Source organism: Elgaria multicarinata, chromosome 5, assembly GCF_023053635.1.
Source record: "Elgaria multicarinata webbii isolate HBS135686 ecotype San Diego chromosome 5, rElgMul1.1.pri, whole genome shotgun sequence".
Lineage (NCBI taxonomy): Eukaryota > Metazoa > Chordata > Lepidosauria > Squamata > Anguidae > Elgaria > Elgaria multicarinata.
Genome location: NC_086175.1, coordinates 112,933,682 through 112,948,451, shown reverse-complemented (window position 1 = coordinate 112,948,451; position 14,770 = coordinate 112,933,682).

Here is a 14,770-nt window from a genome sequence, read left to right as displayed (position 1 = left end):
CAGACTAAATCTTTCTAAGTAAACATGTGGTAGCTAGCTTAATTCCAAGGAACATTAGAGATCTAATTGCAGATCAGTTCTGCCTACACACAATATAATCTGGTGTAAGTTACAATCCTGTACCAACTTACCTGGGAGTAAGCTCCATTGAACTCAATGGGACTGACTTCTGAGCAGACAAGTATAGGATTGCCCTTTAACTGCTGATCAGGACTCCATTAGTATTTAAGACTTTTATCCCATTTTATTGTAGCTCTTCTAATTACTACCTGCTGTTTAGTTTTAACCTTTGCACCACTATTGAAATAGTTATTAAACAGGCTGCATCTTAACATAACCATAAGATAGGGACATGCCAAATTTTAAGCTGCCAAGCCAAACGAAGCCCACTGGCCGTGTATGATGGCACAACTTGAGCCTGATCATCCCCCCACCCCCATCTGCCTGACTGGCATTGCAAAAAGAAGAGATGAGTGGGTTGTCAAACATGTGGCAAGCCACAATCCTGGGCTGTGTTTGGTTCGGTGGATCACAAGTTGTGCAGACCTGCTGTAAGTCTTTAATAATCAAACCAATTTAATTGGAATAATTATACAGATCTCAAGAAGACTGTTCAATTGTAAATTAACTCTTAGTTGGATAATTTATACCAGAAATGATTACCCTCTCTGTTCTAAATGAAGAAATGAATTAGAGAATATATAGCATGCTCAACATCAAGTAGTGAAAAGGTGTTTTATATTGCATAAAGGTGGATTCAAGTAGCAATAAGGATCTGAATTTGCACTAAGTCCACAAAAATGTTAAGGACACCCAAAACTAAGGTCAACCTTGCCATGAACTGACCAGAATCATAAGACCATACTTCTTAGCCTTAATGTGGAATTTGCTGGTATTTTTGATCATAGACAGATCATTAATATTACTTAACGTGTTTTTATTTAATTTATTTTTTGTATTTTTTAAAGAAAGGACTAAAATAAGCAAGAAAAATGTTATGACTTTATGGCAGTTGATACAATAAACTGTAACCAATTTATTCAAATAACCCATAGTGGTGTGTATATACCTATTGAATTTTTGTAGATACAGAATTATTATAGACATTATCTTGGAAATGGATGGTCTGACACATGGTAGCAGGCTACAGAGCCTTTCATATTAGCATACTGTATAACAGAACTAAAACAAAAGTTTGATTGGTCACTTCTCTAGAACAAAACTCCATATATGTCTTTCCATAGATCACTCCGTTCCAGCCTTCTTCAATCCGGAGCCCTCTAGATGAATTGAATGGGCTATGCTGGTTGAGGGATTCTGGGAGTTGTAGTCCTACACGTTTGGAAGGCACCGGGTTGGTTGAAGGCTGTTCTATTCTATGCATTCACTTCAATTTCATTGTCCAAGATTGGATGGGAGTGGAAGTTTGCAAGCCCTCTTTGCAATAATTCCAAAATAGGATTGAAAGACACACAATACATCCCTTAGATTTTAGATGTAGCATGTAGCTGAATTTCATGGAGACCCCAGGTGTCATATCATGACAGTAGTGGTAGTGTGGCCTGGAGCTGCGCTCCTTTCCTGAATACACAGATGTTCATCTTTATATCATGTTTGGGTCCACCAATTGCCAGGCCTCACAGACATATTCACTACGGATGATTGCTTATTCCAATCAAGACTTATTTCTCGTAGACAACAAATAACTAAGGCTACTTCTATTACCTTTGCACTTGGATGCCTTGGAAATAAGGCGAGTGCACTATAGTGGGTGGGGTAAAATGGGGAAACTTTTATTGCTGCTATTCTTATGCTATGGACCAGTAGAAGCCTTCATATATTCTAGTGCCGGCACCTCTCTAAAATCCACACAAACAAAGCAATCCGAACAAACCGGTGTTATATACTTGATAACATGTAACTGTAAATACGTACGGAAATATGTACTTTGTATAAATATATTGTTATAGAATTTTGAAAATGGGTATTATTTTCTTGCAGTTCCATCAGATAAGATGTTTTCTTCAGATCTGTTCAACAACAATGGAAACCTTAATCGCTCTTAAGAGAATGATGAGAAAGGCCCACCTATATATAAAAAAGTTATGGTCAAAAAACCCAAACCAAAAACCCATGATTTCCATTTTTGAGTGCCTCATGGTGGAAAAGCAGGATATATATTTAAATATAAATAAACACAAATGATCGTTTTAACATGGGGAAAACACTTTGTTTTGCTACCTGGGCTGCGGAAGCAACACGTGTGGTTGCTTTGGATTGCAATCTTTTTAACAATGAGGCAGTACACAACCCAAGAAGTACATCCCAGAATCCTCTGCAGAGGGGTGCAGGATGCTGATCCAAGAGTTGTACTCTTGTGCTATCTTCCATATTGGAAGGGGACCCAAAGACCATCCTTCTTGGTCTTTGCAGTGTAGCTGTTTGGCATCTCAAAATCAAATCAAATCACTTTATTACGGTCCGAGACCAGCACAACATTAATCCAGCAACAACAACCATACAAAGTAGTACAGATCCTTAGTTCCCATCTCCCAGAGATTTAACAGTCCTCTGAGTTTAATAGGTTATGACGCGTCCTCATAGCCAAGAGGCAGAATTTAGCAACCTTATAAGTAACTGAGGGGTTTCTATCGGCAAGGAGAAACTTGGTATAAAATTCTTCAGAGTTACCTGGAAAGTCCTGTAGTAGAGGATGGATTAAACCTGACTGGGCCTCTGAGTAGAATGAGCAGTGTAAAAGCACATGAGAGGATGTCTCTATCTCACCTGAATCACATGGGTATAACCTTTGGGGGACTGGAATTCCTTGATATCTGCCTTCTATGAACTTGGAAGGGAGAGCATTGTAGCGAGCCCTAGTAAATGCCCACCTGTATTTATAATATGTAAGGAAACTCAGATAGGCCACAGGGCCATCGCCCTTTATACACCTCAAAATGTCTTGGGTTGGCTCTGTTCCTGCCATAGGCAATTTATCAGATACCACTTTTGGCAAACCTGTAAGAGACTGAGAATGCGGAACTGATATTGTTGAGGGAGGCCTACAGATTTCTCTCTTTCGAGAGCAGTCCCCAAAGGGCATGATCCTCTCATATGGAAGTCAACAAGAGATTCCCCACTTTTCAGCCTGTGGCCAAGCTAATTGAATTTAGAGTCATACGGGACCATAAACACAATTTAATGTAATTTCTTGTTCAAGGCAAGCAAAGTTAACCTTTCCCTATTATTACAGCATCAAACCTGCTAACGCTGCATTTAATTGATGTTTCTATATTGTATTTGGTAACTTTGGGCCCACAGGTTATTCTAGGCTGTCTGGGGTCCCAATTTGGCCCATGGCGCTTCCTGGGGTCACTATGCTCCCTTCCTGATGCCCTGCTCACTTGCCTTTGATCACTGCTTGGTTGTCTATCAGAGCTGGTAGTCCAGTTGCCAGCCAGCAATCACCACTTCCCCCTCCCCCTTTCCCTTTTTTTGGTGGTGTGTGTGTTTACTATTCGCTGAATGCGATCCAGCTTGCTTTCCATGTCCTGGAACTTTTGAGTAATTCTGGAGAGCTTTGGAGCAAGCTGGAATGCATGGGGGAAAACCTCAATCACATTCCTGTGACCACCATGCGCTCAGGTCATTTCCTACAGTGTAGGAGATGGAGAATGCACCTTTGATAATTCGATTGAGTATACTCATAGCTAAGTGATTTGCAATTCATTGTAATGTGTTCAGCCACAGATTCCTGTTATGCTTTCATCTACTAGACTGAGAAGAGAAGCCCTTTTGTACTCTTCATTGTCTTCTTCTGAAGGTATGCCTTTCGATTAAACCAATTTCTGTCCCATTTGATAAAATAAACAGATAGTGTGTTTGGATTGCACTCTGCAAATCTGTTCAGCTAAGACCTCAACTAAGATTTCTTCTTGATCATCCCAGAGGGCAGGACATGGAATAATGGGCTCAAGTTACAGGAAGCCAGATTCCGGCTGGTCATCAGGAAAAACTTCCTGACTGTTAGAACAGTACAACAAGGGAACCAGTTATCTAGGGAGGTAGTGAGCATTCCCACGTTAGAGGCCTTCAAGAGGCAGCTGGACAGCCTTCTGTCAGGGATGCTTTAAGGTGGATTCCTGCATTGAGCAGGGGGTTGGACTCAATGGCCTTATAGGCCCCTTCCAACTCTACTATTCTATGAAGACCTGCTTCTTAGCCATCACACAATTCTTTGCAGCATCTCTCTGTACTATTACTATGGATGCCAGAATGCAACGCAATGTTCCATTGAAGATGGAGATATCCTTTGCACAGGAGGACGATGTTGTTTGTGAGAAGAAAAGTATTGGGGGAGAAAATAATCTTACAAAACTTTTCCAAACAATGGAACCCACTTTGTTATTCTTTTAGAGGGATGCTGGAGGAAACTAGTCCCATTCTGGTGGTGGTGATGGCGTGATCCAATCTGCATAGAGCCCCGTTGTTTGGAAAGCTGTTCTCAGGTTGGCTACAAATTAAATTGGGAGATGTGTACACCAATCCTATTAAGGGGGAGTAGACAGGTTTCAAGGTACAGATATATTTTTTTGTGGGGAAGTGTTCAACAAAGAGCAATTCATTGCTCCAGAAGGGAAGGACGCCCATGCTGGTATCTGCTTGCTGTCAACACAAAGCTCCATCTGCCCTTCCTTGCATCAGCAGTGCCATGGAGGAGTGCTTAGCCTTTATTAAATATAAGAATAATATTTCTCACACAATGGCATGGGCTGAAGGGGCATGCTGTAACACTTGCACAGCCCAGGCATTATACAATGGGTGCCTGGAATGCTTGTTCAGCACCAACTGGTGTACTTGTGGAGAGGACGGAAAATGAGAAAATCCTTGCTACAGAAGTGCTACTTTGAGGATCCTCAACAAGACAGCACATTGCTTTACCTTTCAGCATGGCACCACTGGAGGCTGGTGGCTCTGATGTCAGTGCAGTGGTGAATCAGCTCCAAGTTTCAGTCAGAACTAATCAGAAATCTAAAGGAGCTATCCAAGGTGCAAAGCACATTTACTGGTATCATACTCTAAGCATGAAAATCTAGGGCTGGAAAAAGTGTGGAAAAACAACAACTAAATTGATCAAGGGGCTGGAGCAACTCCTCTATGAGGGAAGATTAAAACAGCTGGGATTGTTTAGCTTGGGAAAGAAAAGGAAGACATGAAAGAGGTGCACAGTATTATGCAAGGTGTGGAGACATTTTTCTCCCTCTCTCATTATACTAGAACCCGGAGTCATCCCATGAAGCTGATCGGTAGGAGTTTCCAGACAGATAAAAGGAAGGACAGCCATCTGTCAGGGATGCTTGGATTCCTGCATTCTTTACACAGTCTGTAATTAAACCATGGAATTTGTTACCACAAAACGTAGTGATGGCCACCAATTTGGATGGCTTTAAAAGGGGGTTGGATAAATTCCTGTAGGAGAAGGCTATCAACGGATGCTTCTCTTAATAACTACATGCTCTCTTCAGTATCAGAGGCAGTATGTTTATGTACATCAGTTGCTGGGGAACATGGCAGGAGGGTGCTGTAGCACTCATATCCTGCTTGTGGGTTTCTTATAAGGCAGCAGTTTGGCCACTGTGTGATCAGAATGCTGGACTCAATGGACCCTGGGTCTGATCCTCAAAATCATGAGGATGGCTCTTATGTTCTTATGGCTGACTCATACATGCTCTAAAAAGGGCCTGCTCAGTTAAGCGATGTTAAAATCAGTTAAAAGCTGATTTTAATAAACTCAGAACTATAATAAGTAAGGTCCCGTGGCAGGGGAGCCTAATGAGAAAAGGAGTGCAGGATGGGTGGGAGTATTTTAAAAAGGAAATTTTAAAGGCACAGTTACAAACAATTCCAACAAGGAGAAAAGATAGAAGACAACAGAGGAAACCAATGTGGCTCCACAAAAAGCTTAGAGATGACCTGAAAACAAAAAGGGATACATATAGGAAGTGGAAGGAAGGCCAGGCTACAACAGAAGAGTACAGACAGGTGGCGCAGAAGTACTGAAACGGCGTCAGGAAGGCTAAAGCTGAGAATGAGCTGAGGTTAGTGAGGGATGTTAAAAGAAATAAAAAGGCTTTCTTCAGATACGTGAGTAGTAAAAGGCAGAGGAAAGAAACGGTGGTTCAACTGCTTAATGAGGATGGCAAATTGATAACAGAGGACAAAGAAAAGGCTGAAGTGCTCAATTCCTACTTTGCCTCAGTCTTCTCCCCAAAGCGGGTCTATGACCCCCCTGGAGAAAGTGAAGCAGAAGTTGAGGGGGCAGGATTGCAATTTCAAAGAACACCTAATTTCCTTGAATGAGTTCAAATCTCCAGGGCCTGATGAACTGCATCCTAGAGTAATGAAGGAGCTAGCGGAAGAACTCTCAGAACCTTTTCTATTATCTTTGCAAAAACATGGAAGACGGGTGAGGTGCCGGACGACTGGAGGAGGGCTAACGTTGTCCCTATCTTCAAAAAGGGCAAAAAGGAGGAACCTGGGAACTACAGACCAGTCAGTCTGACATCCATCCCTGGGAAAATTCTGGAGCAGATTATAAAGATGTCAATCTGTAAACACCTTGAAATCAATGCGGTGATCACTAGAAGCCAACATGGATTTGTCAGGAACAAGTCCTGTCAGACTAATTTGATCTCATTTTTTGATCGGGTAATCTCCCTAGTGGACTGTGGGAATGCTGTGGATATAATATATCTTGACTTCAGCAAAGCTTTTGACAAAGTACCACATGACATTCTGATTAACAAACTAGTTAAAAGTGGGCTAGATTGAACAACTATTAGGTGGATCCACAGTTGGCTACAGGATAGGTCTCAAAGAGTACTTATCAATGGAACCTTCTCAAACTGGGGAGAGGCAATGAGTGGGGTGCCGCAGGGCTCAGTCCTGGGCCCAGTGCTCTTCAACATTTTTATTAATGATTTGGATGAGGAGGCGCAGGGAATGCTTATCAAATTTGCAGATGACACAAAATTGGGTGGGATAGCTAATACCCTGGAAGACAGAAACATCCTTCAAAGTGATCTTGATAGCCCTGGAGTGCTGGGCTGAAAACAACAGAATGAAATTTAATAGGGATAAATGCCAAATTCTGCACTTTGGAAAAAGAAACCAAATGCACAGTTATAAGATGGGGGATACTCGGCTCAGCAATACTACAAGTGAGAAGAATCTTCGAACTGCTGTAGATTACAAGCTGAATATGAGCTAACAGTGTGATGTGGCTGCAAAAAAGCAAATGCTATTTTGGGCTTCACTAATAGAAGTATAGCTTCCAAACCATGTTAGGTACTGGTTCCCCTCTATTTGGCACTGATTAGGCCTCATTTTGAGTATTGCGTCCAGTTCTGGGCACCACACTTCAAGAATGATGCAGCCAAGCTGGAGGATGTTCAGAGGAGGGCAATGAGGATGATCAGGGGTCTGGAAACAAAGCCCTATGAAGAGAGACTGCAACAACTGGGCATGTTTAGCCTGGAGAAGAGAAGATTGAGGGGAGACATGATAGCACTCTTCAAATACTTAAAAGGTTGTCACACAGAGGAGGGCCAGGATCTCTTCTCGATCCTCCCAGAGTGCAGGACATGGAATAATGGACTCAAGTTAAAGGAAGCCAGATTCCAGCTGGACATCAGGAAAAACTTCCTGACTGTTAGAGCAGTGCGACAATGGAATCAGTTACCTAGGGAGGTTGTGGGCTCTCCCACACTAGAGGCCTTCAAGAGGCAGCTGGACAAGCATCTGTCGGGGATGCTTTAGGGTGGATTTCTGCATTGAGCAGGGGGTTGGACTCGATGGCCTTGTAGGCCCCTTCCAACTCTGCTATTCTATGATTCTATGATCAGGAAAAACTTCCTGACTGTTAGAGTAGTACGACAATGGAACCAATGACCTAGGGAGGTAGTGACTCTCCACTGCTAGTAGCATTCAAGAGGCAGGTGGAAAGCCATCTGTCAGATATGCTTTAATTTAAGGCTCGATGGCCTTATTGGCCCCTTCAAACTCTACTATTCTATGATTCTATAAATCTTGTGCATTGTGAGTCTAATCCTGTTTACTAAGAAGTAAGGCCTACTGAGTTCAATGGCACTTACACTCTAGTAAGTGTGTTTTGGTTTGTAGCTTTAGCCACTGTTTTATATCAGCATAAAAGGTATAAGAATGGAAGATCCTAGATTGAAATTCTAAACTCAGTTTTGTGGGAAATAAACTCCACTGAACTCAATGGGATTTACTTTTGTCTAGACATTCATTGGATTGTACTTAAAGCCTACAATCCTATCCGTACTGTCCTGGGAGTGAACCCCTATGAACAAGATGGGGTTTACTTCTGAGTAGACATATATAGGATTGTGTTGTTTAAGTCTGACAAGTCAAGTTAAGGAGGACCATTTGTTAAAATTGAACAATTTTTGATAAAGAATAGTAATAGATTTTGTTCAAAACTGGGCATAACTTGCCTTTCTCTATACAATTATTTATGTGCAGAAAACGTTTTGAAAATATTTAGCAATACATAGTTTACTCTGTAAAATCTTTGCAAGGTCTTCAAAGGCTACTACAAAACATACACACAGGCGCGCGCGCACACACACACACACGTGTATTCCATTCAGCTACTTGTGAGCAAAGTCACATTGATTTGCTTAGCCCCCCCCCCCCCAGACAAGTACTTGCATGTGGAATGCTAATTAATCTCCACTTAGGAGGTTAGCAGGCTTGACTTTAATTTACTCCTTAAGGATAACAGCAAAGAATTTTTGAGAAACATTCCATAACCTTTATAGAAATGTGACAACATTTTACTAGGACCTAAGCTTCGGACTTCATATGAAGCCATTTTTACTGGGATTGTTAACAAGTTTAGTTTAGTTTATTAAGTTTCTAGGCCTCCAAGAAGATTAAAAGCAGCTTACATTATATAAAGCGTCCAAGTACCCCTGTAAAACCTGAAGTAATAACATAATCATAATACTAACAATAATTAACATTCCAATAAAATATACAAATGCAAATCAAGGCAATTCAGACCGCAAGAAGCACAAACAGAGTAAAATCATGAGCATGTCACCAAATACTTCCCTTAAAAAAGAAAAAAAAAGACTTGCATTGTTTTTGAATGGACTGGAGTCTTGAGCTTTTGTGGATCATTTTAGGTAAAAAATTCCATAAGCACAACTACCAGAAAGGTGGTAGTTTATCCATCAGCCAACCTTGGTCTTCCTGAGAAGGGCAGCTAGCAGCAACCATCTGGTAACTGAGCAAGGGGGCGGAGCCCTGAATGGAACAAGAAGTGGACCTCAGCTGTTTCCCAATGGCCTTGGGCAGGACCAGGGAAACAGGATTCAGAGGGTCTCACCCAGTTTTTAGGTTTTAGCCTCACAGGCCAACCAACTGTGTGAGCAGAGTGCTGGACTCTGGATCACAAGCAGGACCATGGATCAAAAGCAGGACATGGTACAACAGCATCGTCCCACCCATGTTCCCCAGCAACTGGTGTATTTAGGCTTTCTGCCCTCCCTAAGATTTAGTTCCTTCAATTCCTTCCTTACCCTGCTCTAACTGGCTAAACTAAAAGACAAAAAGAAATGGAAACCTCAGAGAATAAATTAGGAAAAAAATTGAGACCCCCAACCCTATTCACACTTTCCTGGGAGTAAGCCCTCTTGTACTCATAGGGGCTTACGTCAAAGTAGATATGCATAGGATTGCACTGTAATGTTAATATCTTAACTGGAATATTTCTGCTTCTTGTAAAAGGGTTAACATTCATCGGAATAGATCTGAAAGTTATTGATTTTTTGTGTGTGTGTTTTTAAACTCTGTGTATTCAGCACTGGGTCTGTTCAGACAACCCACTATGCCATGGTTAGGCCGCTAACCCTTTTGCAGCAAATGGTGAGTGAGCGTGTTTAAACTGTGGTTATATAGCCGCCATGGGTAGGAATGGTTCACATGTCACACTAAGTCATGGGCAGGAACTACACTACTGCTTATAATGGTTTATAATGGTTATGACAACTGTTCAGGCCCAGGACACATTACATATACCATTTTCATAACGTTTTTAAAGTGTTATATCCTGCTTGGTGTAGTAAACCATAGCTCAAAATGCTTAACCACTGTGGCTTAGTGTGTTGTCTGAACAGGGTCAATAGGAGTTATGGTTTGTTTAATTCATTTTGGAGTCAGCAGACAGTCAGGAGAGTTGGCACAAGAGTCGCTAACATAAGAAGGGGGAAACCCTCTCCGCTGAATACTGACAAATGCTGCTGCAGGATTTTCTGCACTTTCACTGACTCACTGCAGCACTGATGTTAAACACACCCACCCACTCACCCTGTGCCACATTAGACAAGTCTCAAAGTATGCCAAGATTTATGAAACAGCTCTTTGAACGTAAAGGGTTTCTTTTGGGTGGGTGTGTTCACATCGCCGGTATTACTGTATTCAAAATCATGCCCTTTTGTTCAACTGAGATCTGGATGTCATTTGTGCCCTCCCGATACAGCGGTGACAATTTAGGATTCTGTACTGTATGTGCTTGTTGGTTCAGCCACAAGGACTTAGATGCCCTTAATGTAATATTAGCCAGGGACCTTTCTCCTCCTCCTACAAAGTAACAACATTTTTTTTAACCATTATGTTCTATATGAGCCACTTTGGTGCGTGATTGAAGGAGGCTGGAAGGATGCCCTTTTGGTGAGCAGTCTGGGTAAATAGCAAGCAAGTGGTAGCAATGGCGACGAAAAGGGTGAGGAACAATAGCAGCCAGTAGCAATGGCGGTGAGAAGGAAAACTCACTGAGGGAGGGCCCCCATTGAGGGATGTCTTGCCCAAGGGCCCTCTGGAACCAGCCTGTGGGCCTTTGGTCTGATCTAGCACCGTTCTCCTTATGTTCTTAAGATCCATTGATTTCAATGTACCTTCTCTAAATTTGATGAAATCTGGATCCAGCCCACTGAGTTTTGGGCAGACACAGTCTTCACCCCCAGACTGAGTGCAAGGCAGACCATTTCTTACAGTTTGCACCTGAAAGGGCTGCACACAGCATTGATTGTCTGCTCCTTGAGTTAATCACACAACCACCTCTTCTTCTTGGAGCTGTGTTTTCTTTTTATGTGTTAAACACACACACACACACCTGTTTTAGAAAAAGAGAGAGAAAAGAAGTGCCAAATATTTGATCAGATAAACATGTGAGGGCTTGAAAAATAAAGCACGCAGCCCACTTGAAGCATGGGTGGGGAGGGAAAGAGCAATGAAGTTTGGGCAATGAAGTCAGAGGGAAGAAGAAGCAGCAGCAGCAGCAAATACCTCACAGCACCCTTGTTTGCAGGTCTGCTTGTATCAGGGTTGGAGCCAGGGGTTGGCTTTCCAGGGCATCTGCCTCATCAGAAGCTCACTAGAAGGCCCAATGAGGACATTTTGCCCAAGACCCCCTTCCCCCTGTCAAACCAGAAGCTGACTTAGAATGCTTCCATTCAGTTGCCCCAATAATTGTAGACACAAACCTGGAAGCAAAACATAAAATGCCTCACAGAAGAAGTACCTGTTATTTCATTTCTCCCCAGCCTTATGCATTGTGACATATCCATGACATTATTCAGGAATCGCAATAAGGTGAAGGGAGTGTACTAAAATGAATGTAAGAACATAAGAAGAGCCCTACTGGATCAGACCAGGGGACCAATCTCCCTTTAAAGCAATCCAAACTGGTGGCCACCACTACACCTTGTGGTAGTGAATTCCATGGGGACCATGTAGTCCAGCACTCCGTTTACACAGTGGCCAACCTGCTGTTGAACAGAAATCCACAAGCACGACATGGGTGCAACAGCACCTTCCCACCCATGTTGCCCAGCAACTGGTGTATATAGTCTTACTGCCCCTGATACTGGAGGTAGCACATAGCCATCAGGACTAATAGCCTTTGATAGCTTCCTCCCCCTTCAGGAATTTGTCCAAAGCCGTCCAAATTGTGGCCACCACTACATCTTGTGGTAGTGAATTCCGTAGTTTAACTATGCACTGTGTTAATAAGTCCTTCCTTTTATCTGTCCTGAATCTCCCACCAATCAGCTTCATGGGATGACCCCAGGTTCTAGTATGATGAGAGAGGGAGAAAAATGTCTCCCTATCCACATTCTTTCTACACCATGCATGATTTTGCACACCTCTATCAGGTCTTCCTTTCATCGTCTGTAAGTGCAGAAGGGGAGTTTAGCTCAAAAAATAACATGTACAAAGTAAACATACAGAGGGGTGCATTATGATTTAATTGCTTTTTAAAAAACTGGACATTGCTTTGAGAGGCACAAGGTATTTAACTTTGATTTCTTACACTTAAACCACGGAAAAGGTGGATCAAAACTGACTTAATGTGCAAATGTAAAATTTGTTGAAAACCAGGCAGAGCCTCTTAGGGCAGCTGGGCTTATGAAAAGGGAAGGTTACAAAATTCAGAGAAAGGAGGATTATTCTGCTTGCTTCATTGCCCTATATGCCTTTCTGGTTGACTGAGAGGATTGGAGTAAAATGAGAAAACTGTCAATCTGTCAAGTGTTCTGCAACTGACGTCAAGAAGAGACTGCTGAATTGAAGGTCATGTCTGTGGTTTAATGAAAGCAGCAGTTTCTCCACAGCTGAAAAATAGAATATTAAGTTTGGAACGAGGTAATTGCACTGACATTGTACATCCTTGGCTTGATAGCCTTAAAATTGGTATCTGTTCTGAGATCCAGTTATACATGAGATCCAGGTCTATCCTTGGGTTTGTTGCATCAGTTCACCCTCCATGTGCTCAGCTGATGTGAAAACACATCCAAATTGCAGACCAGCATTGGAATTCTCATCTAGTTCTCACTGAATTTAGTGGATACATCTGAGATGGAAGGAGAAGCACCTTCTCATTTGGGTACATGTGCAACAAAGACCGCCTAGAGATAGGTGGTGGGTTTCTCTATCGGCTTTCATATGTTTGAAGACCCTCATTTTTCTATTTGCCATAAATTCCATCTCCTCAGAGAATGTTTCGATAGCCATGGTCAGGGCCATGTGATTTTTTTTTTTTAAAAAAGTATTGCATAGCACTTAGCTTTGAAATCACAAGTATCATTATACCAGGAGGGAACAGCACAGCTTTGTAAGAATATTCTTCTGAAGTATTCAGAAGAATATTCTTACAAAGGGAGAGAAGGGAGGGAGGCACTTAGAAAATCCGAGTCAGCAAAGAATCCTGCCTCATCGGAAAAAGTGAACTGTATGACCTTCAACAGGTGTTTTCTGTCTCTCCGGCCTGTGACACTGCTGTGCTCTGAACAATGCTAATTAAAGATCTGAAGTAGACTCGAAAAAGAGCAAACGTTTTAAATAAGGACATCACCTGACCTTGCCATACACGAGGGGCTTCTGTCTCTAAGCAAACAAACATCCCCCTCCCCTTCCCAGCAGGGTATGAAGTGGAATGTCAAAGTCTAAGCAACTGCAGAATTGTCGCCCTCAAATGTACTGAAAGTAGAGGAGGCTGGTGACTCCGATGTCACTGGGGAAGTAAATTGGCTCTTGAAACCCGGAGCGGATGCACCTCCCCACTGACACTGGAGACACCTACCTCCAAGGTCATAGAGCTCAACCCCCTCCACTGAGCAATCTGTATGGTGAGCTTTTTACTTATGGCAGGGGTTTTTTTTGGGGGGGGGCAAATCTGGCCCTCTGGGGGTCCCAATCCAGCGTTCCTGGGGTCCCCAGATGGCCACACCCCTTCCCCAACCACCAGTTGTTCGGAGGTTTCCTTGCTTTTGCACATCCCCCTCATTGTAAAAGGTTGAAATGCCTCTCCTAAGGCTTAGTGTGCCTCTCCTAAGAGTCAGTGTGGTGTAGTGGCTAAGGTGTTGGACTGGGAGTTGGGAGATCTGGGTTCTAGTCCCCACTCGGCCATGGAAACCCACTGAGTCACATACTCTCAGCCCAACCTACCTCACAGGGCGGTTGTTGTTAGGATAACATGGGGAGGAGGAGGATTACGTACGCCGCCTTGGGTTCCTTGGAGGAAAAGAGACAGGACATAAATGTAATTAATAAATAAATAATAGTTATGGGCCGTAAGAGGTTTTAGCTAAAATATGCTGGGGTTTATTGTTTTTTGGCCCCTCCCCTTTTGCCTTCAGCCCTGCGCACAACTGGAATTCAGCCCCTGAGAGTTTCTCACAAATTCAAGTTGGCCCTTGGATTGTAAGAGGTTTCCCACCCCAACTTATGGGTACAGCAAAGAGCATTATTTATCCATATTCGAAATGTTCCATCTAGATGGATCACCATCCACCATCAGGTGCCACCAGGATGTCTGCTGGTGATAGAGAGATTCTCTAATCTGCTGAATGGTAGGGATTCTTGAGCCTGCAAGACCTATTCTAGAGTAGGGTTTTCACTCCTAGTACCTGACATAGAAATATTGTGGTTGCTTCATTGATGTGAATGGTTATAACTGTGCTGGAGCTACACATCATTTTCAGTAGCCTCTCCTGCAGCCACATCTTGAGATGCACTGCTCTAGAGTTGACAGCCATGTGAGTGTGGATCTCTTGCTATGTGAGGGCACATTGGGATTAGCCTTCACTTGGAGGTGCCATAAAAACATAAGAGGAGCCATGCTGGATTAGACCAAGGGTTCATCTAGTCCAGCACACAGTGGCCAACCTGCTGTTGATCA